Below are 8,673 nucleotides of genomic sequence, written 5' to 3'. Positions count from 1 at the left end.
ATTGCAGCCACTGCGCCAGATGTGGAATCTTTGCTAGAGCAAATGCACATTGACTCAGGTACATGGTATGTGGCCATCAATTGAATTAATACATTCTCTTCTATCTCTGACAGAAAAAGGGATCATAAATAGTTCCACTCATATGGAATAGACAACAGTATACATGTGTATTTTTGCCCTAGGACTATATTAAATATAGTGTTCCTTTTGTTATAATATAGATAGAAAAGGTGTGGACTATTTGTACATCCTTCAGACCATCACACCTGTCTACTATATCGATGTTAACATGCTAATTAGACCAGATGGCAAGAAGTAATCAATACCTTGGAGGTGCCAGTACATGTGCATTTCAGGTGACAGGAAGTAAACCCTATGAGGAATCAGAGGCCCCCTAAATCAGGGGCATGCTAAGACAACCCATCCAAAGAAAAGGATGAATTATTGAATCTTGCATACCCCATGGAGAAAAAGAAAGTACACTGCCTGATAAACGTCTTTGGGTTCTAAAGGTAGCATATTCTACACATGGGTATACTGTTTCAGCCAATTTACAAGGGACACTATAGCCTGCCAGCCTTGAGTGGGGTCTGGATTAGGAAAGAGTCCCAGAAGATCCAAGCTATAGTGAAAACACTATGGCTACTTGGACCATGTGCCCTGGCTGACCCTCTGGTATCAGAAGTATCAGATGTGGGAAAAGATACCGTGTGGAGTTGAAAGCAAGCCCAAGTGGGAAAAGTACAAGGCAAAGTTTTGGGGTTCTGGAGAAAGGCCATGTTTTTGCAGTGGATAATTACATATCTTTTCAATAACAACTCCTTTTGAATTATATACTGCTTGAATATACCTTTTGGGCCCCGGTAGGGAGCACCTAACCATGAGACATTAAGTGACTCTGCATCCAAATCTCCCCATTTTGTAATGAGTTCTATCAGATTTATCAAGTCATAATGTCAAGTGTGGCCAAAAAACCAGTCTCTCATATAATGGAGTTGGAATACCTAGCATTGAGCAGCATGAGCAAGAAAGGAGACCATAAGTGAGTTGTATGAGAAATGTGAGGAGCAGGCTCCCAAAGATGTTCACAGCCTAATCCCTGGAATATGACTATGTAGGTTATATGGGAAAAGGGAATTAATGTTGCAGAGGGAATTAAGACTGCTAATCATCTAAGTTTAAGATAGCAAGGTTATCTTGGACATCTGGATGGCCTGATGTAACCACAGTGATTCTTAAAAATGAGAAAAGGGAGAATCAGAGATTCAGAGGGAAATGTGACCATGAAAGAGGCATAGAGAGATGCAACACTGCTGGCTTTGAAGATGGAGGAAGGGGCCGTGAACCAAGAAATGTGAGTGAGCTCTAGGAGAAAGAAGAGGCAAGGAAATAGATTCTCTTCTAAATCCTCCAGAAGAGAACTTCATTTTCGTCCAGCAAGACACATGTCAGATGTCTGACCTATATAGGCCTATACTTGGGCCTGGGAAACAAAGGGTAGAGGCAGGAAGGGCCCTGCTTACCTTTATCTGTATTCCTAATAATACACTTAGGGAATTTGTGCTTCCTGTCTCTCCGTCTGCCATCCATGGCCCTGCCAGCCCCCAAGTCAGGACTCCGTAGGATGAAAGGTCCTGATTCCCTATGGGGGCACACTTCTGCCAGGGGACATGGAAAGAGTCCCGCTGAACTCTAAGCCATAGCTTCTGCCTGTCACTGCAAAGACTTTGTATCCAGAGACCATTATGCAAGAAGAGCCACTATCTGGGCTCAGGCAATTAACCCAGTTCTTCAGGAGGAGGAAGTGCTTATGTGACCCAGTAAGGGCAGGGAGAAATATGTTTGCCACTCACATGATCCATTTGGACCCTACTTGACCAAATTTGATAGTAAACAGACAATTGCACCACCATAGCTTGAAAATAGCATGGGAGCCAGGGTCTCAGACTCTTCAGAAATGAAGATTCGGGTCATGCCACCAGGTAAGACACCAATACTAGAAGCAGCATTACAGGAGACTGAGGGTAATTTAGAATGGACACCAGAAAAGGGAGACAGTAAAAATCAGTTACATCCCCTAAATCAATTGCTGTGAGAAAAGGGAGAATTCTCTCTGAAATTCCAAATTAAATAAATTCTCCCTTTTATTTATTATTTTATTTATTTGAGAGAATTCTCTCTCAAATTCCAGCTGTGCATTGTACCAACTAGAATTTGAAACTAAAAACAATACCATTTGTTTGAGCAATTCCCCTCCTTCCCATCTAAACTAACTTGCTGAGATTTTGATTGCAGTTGCAATGAATCTATAGAACAAGTTGGGAAGAACTGATAACGTGACAATATTGAGTCTTTCTATAAATGTACATTGAATATCTCTCTATTTGTTTAGTCATTCTTTGATTTCATTCATCAGAATTTTGTAGTTTTCTTCATAAAGAGCTTGTTCAGTCTTTTTAGATTTATGCCCCAGATGTCCCTTCCCGGTAGAATTGTATAGATAGCGCTATTTCTCCCAACCACAATGTGTGACAATACACATGAAGTATCGTCAATCAGGGAAGCTCATCTGAGCTTCAGTGTCAGGGTTTTTACTGGGGGCTAGTGATGTAGATATGGCTGACCTTAGTCTCCAGATCCTCCAGAAGTGGTGCTGATAATGTGTGGCCCAAGGCCACCACTATCAATATTAAATAAAATAGACTTCAGATCAGAGAAAATTACCAGAGACAGAGAGTGCTATTATATAATAATAAAAGGATTGATCACCAAAAAGACATAGTAATTACAGATATGCAAGCACAAAACAATGAAGTGACACAATATGTGAAGCAAATCCTGATATAATTAAAAGGAGAAATAGGTAAATCCACAATTATAGTTGAAGAACTCAACACCCTTCTCTCTCAACAACTTATGGAATAACTATACAGAAAATCAGCCTGGATATGGAAGAACTGAACAACATGATATATCAACAGGGTCTACTGGTCATTTATAGAATACTCCATCCAACAGTAGAGTACACATTCTTTTCAAGCACCCACAGAATGAATAGAAAGATAGATCATATCCTAGGCCATGACACAAATCTCAACAAAGTTGAAAGAGTTGAAATCATTGAATGTGTCCTCTGGGCTACAATGGAATCAAAACTAGAAATCAATAACCTAACAATAACAGAAAAACCTCCAAACATTTGGAAGCCAAACAGCACACTTCTCACTTCTTCTTCTCTCTTTTTTTTTTTTTTTTTTTGAGATGGAGTCTCACTGTGTTGCCCAGGCTGGAGTGCAGTGGTGCGATATCAGCTCACTGCAAGCTCTGCCTCCCAGGTTCATGCCATTCTCCTGCCTCAGCCTCCCAAGTAGCTGGGACTACAGGCTCCTGCCAGCACACCCGGCTTTTTTTTTTTTTTTTTGAGTAAAGATGGGGTTTCACCTTGTTAGCCGGGATGGTCTCCATCTCCTGATCTCGTGATCCACCCACCTCGGATAGTGCATAGGTTAAAGAAGAAGTCTCAAGGGAAATTTTAAAAGACATTGAACCGAATAAAGGTGAAAATAAAGCATCTCAAAATTTGTGGAACACAGCCAAAGCCATGCTCAGAGGAAAATCAATAGCACTAAATGCTTACGTTAGGAAAGAGGAAAAGTCTCAAACCAATAATATCAGCTTTTACTATAATAATCTAAAAAAAGAGCAAAATAGGTAGCCAAATGAAGACAAGAATAAAGATAAGAGCCAAAAGAAACAATGAGTTGGTTCTTTTGAAAAATATATATATATAATAGACATACTGCTTAGCAAGACTGGCAGGGAAGGAGGGAAGGAGAAAGGGAGAGGTGCGGGGAGAAAACCAACTTGACAATAACATCAAGAATGAAGCCGTGTTATCACAACAGCCCTTGAAGATATCAAAAGTATAATAAGTGCATATTATGAACAACTCCACACATAAAATTGACAACTTGTATAAAATGGACCAATTCCTTAAAAAATACAAATGACCACAACTCATCCGATATGAAATAGATAATTTGAATAGCGCTCTATTAAGGAAATTGAATTTGTAATTTAAAATCTTCTGAAAAAGAAATCTCCAGGGCCAGATGCTTTTACTGGACAATTCTATCAAACTCTTAAAGAAGAATTAACACCAATTCTATACAGTCTGTTTCAGAAAATAGAAGAGGGTAGAAAACTTCCCAATTCATTTTTATGAAGCTAGTATTATTCTGATACCACCTTTCCCAAAATAAAAGAAAGTATTAAAAGACAAACTTTAGACAAATTTAATTTAACAGAATTTTACAGAGCAAAGAACAATTCTAGAATCAGTCCGCTCCCCAGAACTAGAATAGATTCGGAGACACTCCAACGTTGCCATTTAGTTGAAGATAATTTATGGACAGAGAAAGGAAAGCAGCTTAGAGAAAATGAAAGTGAGGCATAGAAACAGCAGCCTTGGCTATAGTTCACAATGAGAGAGCCTTGGCTGTAGTTCACAATGAGAGAGCAACATATCTAGGATGATGTTCAATGTTCCCAAAAAAGGAAATGATAAATGTTTGAGGTGGACAGATACGCTAGTTACCCTGATCTGATCACTATGTATTATGTGTATCAGAATATCACTAGGTACCCCATAGATATATACAATTATGTGTCAATTTTAAAAGACAATTTTTAAAAGTATTTTGCAATAAAAAGTTTTAAAAAGAAGAAAAAAAAAAAGAAAAGTAACAGTTGCCTTGGCTACAGCTCAGCATTTACCTTGTTTGAACACTATTGGAACAGCTGGCCGCCTGTGAGTGGTTGAGGTATTGCTACTGTGATTGCCTGAGACTCAGGTACTTGCTACAAAAGTAGGCTAGTCTGTTTCCACGTTCAGTTAGGTTATAGTTCACTATGTATTGAGAAACGTTTAGGTCAAACTTAAAGTACGTAAGGAGGTAGCTTTAGGCTAAGCTTAATTTAACAAAAGAAAGAGAAAAGAAAACTATACACCAAGATTCTTTATAAATATAGACCACCCCCAGTTTTTGTTGTTTTTTTTTTGTTTGTTTGTTTGTTTTTGAGACAGGTGCTTCCTCTGTCACCCAGGATGGAGTGCAGTGGCTCATGATAGCTCACTGTAACCTTGAAATCCTGGACTCAAGTTACCCTTGTGACTTAGCCTCTCAAGTAAGTAGAACTACAGGTATGCACCACCATGCCCAGCCCCCTGAAACCTTTAACAAATAAAATACAGCAATATTTTAAAAGAATTACACACTATGACTAGGTGGGGTTTATTCCAGGGATGCAAATCTCATTAAATATTTGAAAATCAATCAATGCAATCCACCATATTAGCAGTCTAAAGAAAAAAAATTATGATCATATCAATTGATACCAAAAAAGCATTTAATAAAACTCAATATCTATTCATGACGAAAAAAAACTTCTCAGGAAAATAAGAAAAGAGGGAAACTTCCTCAACTTGATGAAGAACATCTAAAATAAACACCTACAGCTAATATCATAGTTAATAGTGAAAAACCAGATGTTATCTAAAATTAGAAACCAGGCAAGAATGTCTAGTCTTATGACTATATTAAACATAGTACTGGAAATTACAGGTAATACAATTCTAAGTAAGGCAAAAAAGGAAATGAAAAGCGTAAAGATCAGAAATGAAGAAACAAAATTGTCCCTATCTGGAGATGACAAGAAAATCCCAAGGAATCTATAAAAAAACTCTTAGACCCAGATTTGGACCCCCTAGCAAGTTTACAAAATACTAAATAAACATACAAAAATCCATTGTATTTATATGTACCAGCAATAAGTATGTGGAAACCAATATTAAAAATAGAATGCCATTTATTAATATAATCACTTTGAAAAAATGAACTACTTAAGTGTACATTGAGCAAAAAATGAACTGGACAGGTATGCTTAAAAGTAGAAAACACATAAAACAAAGAATATTTAAATAAATAGAGAAGAATATCCATATCGTGTTTATGGATTGGAAGACTTCACACAGTAAAAATATGTCAGTTCTCTTCAAATTGATATACAGCTTCAATGCAATTCCTATCAAAATCCCAGCGAGAATTTTTGCACATATAGACAAGATTATTCTAGTATTTATGTGGAAATCAAAGGATCCAGAATAGCTGAAACAATTTTGAAGAAGAATAAAGTGAGATGAATCAATCTACCCAATTTACAATGTAAGACATTACATAGCTTATTAATACAGCTTATTAATCAACACTGTGCAGTACTGGCGAAGGGATAAACATACAGGTCAATGGAACAGACTAGAGAAACCAGAAATATATCTACACAAATATGCCAGAATGATTGTTTTACAAAGACTCAAAAGCAATTCAAAGGAGGAAGAAAAGCCTTTTCAACACATGGTGCAAGGACAATACATCTATAGGCAAACAAACAAATAAAAAGACACTCAACTTAAACCTCACTCCATACACAAAAATTTAACTCAAAATGGATCATAGATTTAAATGTAAGTTGTAAAAGAATGAAACTTTTAGAACAAAACAGAGGAAAAAAATACTCAAATCTTAGGACTAGCCAAAGAGTTATTAAAATTAACACGGGAAGCAGAAGCCATTTAGGAAAAAAAAAAAAAAATGGTAAGTTGTATATTATCAAATTAAAAAACTTTTGTTTTGTGAAAGACGCTATGAAGAGCATGGAAAACATAAGCTACAGATTGAGAAAAAATATTTTCAAACTATATATCCACTAAGAGTATTTATTTACTTATTTATTTATTTATTTATTTAAGACTAGGATTCACTCACTCTGTTGCCCAGGCTGGAGTATGTCACCATCACAGCTCACTGCAGCCTCAGCCTTCCAGACTCAAGCCTCAGCCTCACGAGTAGGTGGGACTACAAGCCTGTACCACCACGGCCAGCTAATTTTTGTATTTTTTGTACAGACAGGGTTTCCCCATGCTGACCTCCAACTCCTGAGCTCAGGCAATCGAACTCCTGACTGAGCTTCCCAAGGTGCAAGGATTACTAGCTTGAGCCACTGTACCCAGCCCAATATTTAGAATATAAAAAGAACTCTCTAATTTCAACAATGAAAAACAAAAACCAGCAAAAGACCTGAACAGATATCAAAGAGCATATATGGCAAATAAACACAGGGAAAGATGTTCAACATTATTAGTCAATAAGGAAACAAATTAAAAGCACAATGAAATAACACTACACACCTACAAAAATGGCTAAAATAAAATTTACTGACCAAAAAATGATGGTGAAGATATAGTGACCAGATCATGGCTACATTGCTGGTGAAAATGTAAAATGGTGCAGCCACTTTAGAAAACTGGCAGTTTGTTAAAAAGCTAAACATGCAACTACCCTATGACCTTGCCATTGTACTCCTAGGCACTTATCACAGAGAAATGGATACTTTATGTTCACATAAAAACCTGGATGAGAGTGTCCATAGCAGCTTTATTCATAACAGCCCAAACTAGAAACAACTTACATGAACTTCCACGGATGAACAGTAAGATGGTCCATGGATACTAGGGAACACTACTTAGCAATAACAAGAAACAAACTTCTCTTGATACACACAATTTGGATGAATCTTTCGATAATTATGCTGAGTGGAAAAAGCCAATCTTAAAAGATTAAATGCTCTATGATCCATTTACATAATATTCTTGAAATGACAAAATCATAAACATGCAAATGACAAATTGGCCGGGCGCGGTGGCTCAAGCCTGTAATCCCAGCACTTTGGGAGGCCGAGACGGGCGGATCACGAGGTCAGGAGATCGAGACCATCCTGGCTAACACGGTGAAACCCCGTCTCTACTAAAAAATACAAAAAACTAGCCGGGTGCGGTGGCGGGCGCCTGTAGTCCCAGCTACTCGGGAGGCTGAGGCAGGAGAATGGCGTGAACCCGGGAGGCGGAGCTTGCAGTGAGCTGAGATCCGGCCACTGCACTCCAGCCTGGGCACAGAGCAAGACTCCGTCTCAAAAAAAAAAAAAAAAAAAAAAAAAAAAAAAAAGACAAAATCATAAACATATTTAGTTATTGCCAGGAGTTACGGACAGGATGGTAGTGGGGAGGAATTAGTGGGTGTGACCTTTTAGGGCAACATGAGAAATCCTTGTGGTGCGGAAAATGTATATTGTATACAAAATGTATATTGTATAATGTGTGACACAATGGTATTGTATCAATAAAGGAGCAGAATTGTAACCATTCTGAATCTTAACCGTGTCAATATCAGCAGTGGTATTGCACTATAGTTTTCCTAGAGTATTATAGGATGCTGAGGATACACAGGCTCTGTCTTGTTTCTTATAACTGCATGTGAATTTACAATTATTTTAAAATAAAAAAATTAAAATGCAATGCCTCTTCTGCCTGGCTCTTTCTCTTGCCTCTCATTTATTTGGAAACTAACTTCTGCGTTGTAAGAATGCCAATCAATAACATGGACAGGCCATGTGTAGGTACTTGGGCTGATAGCCCTAGCTAAGTGCCCAGATAACAGCCAGTATCAAGCAGTAGACTTATGAATGAGCAAGCCTACAGATGATTCCAGCCACCTGCTTTCCTGAGAGCTCCCTTGAGCTAATGCTGTGTGGAGCAAAGACCAGCTGTCCTTGGAAGCC

The sequence above is a fragment of the Chlorocebus sabaeus genome, chromosome 1 (assembly GCF_047675955.1).
Source record: "Chlorocebus sabaeus isolate Y175 chromosome 1, mChlSab1.0.hap1, whole genome shotgun sequence".
In the NCBI taxonomy this organism is placed as follows: Eukaryota; Metazoa; Chordata; class Mammalia; order Primates; family Cercopithecidae; genus Chlorocebus; species Chlorocebus sabaeus.
The sequence above is the reverse complement of the archived record's forward strand: the minus strand, read 5'-3'. Positions refer to the sequence as shown.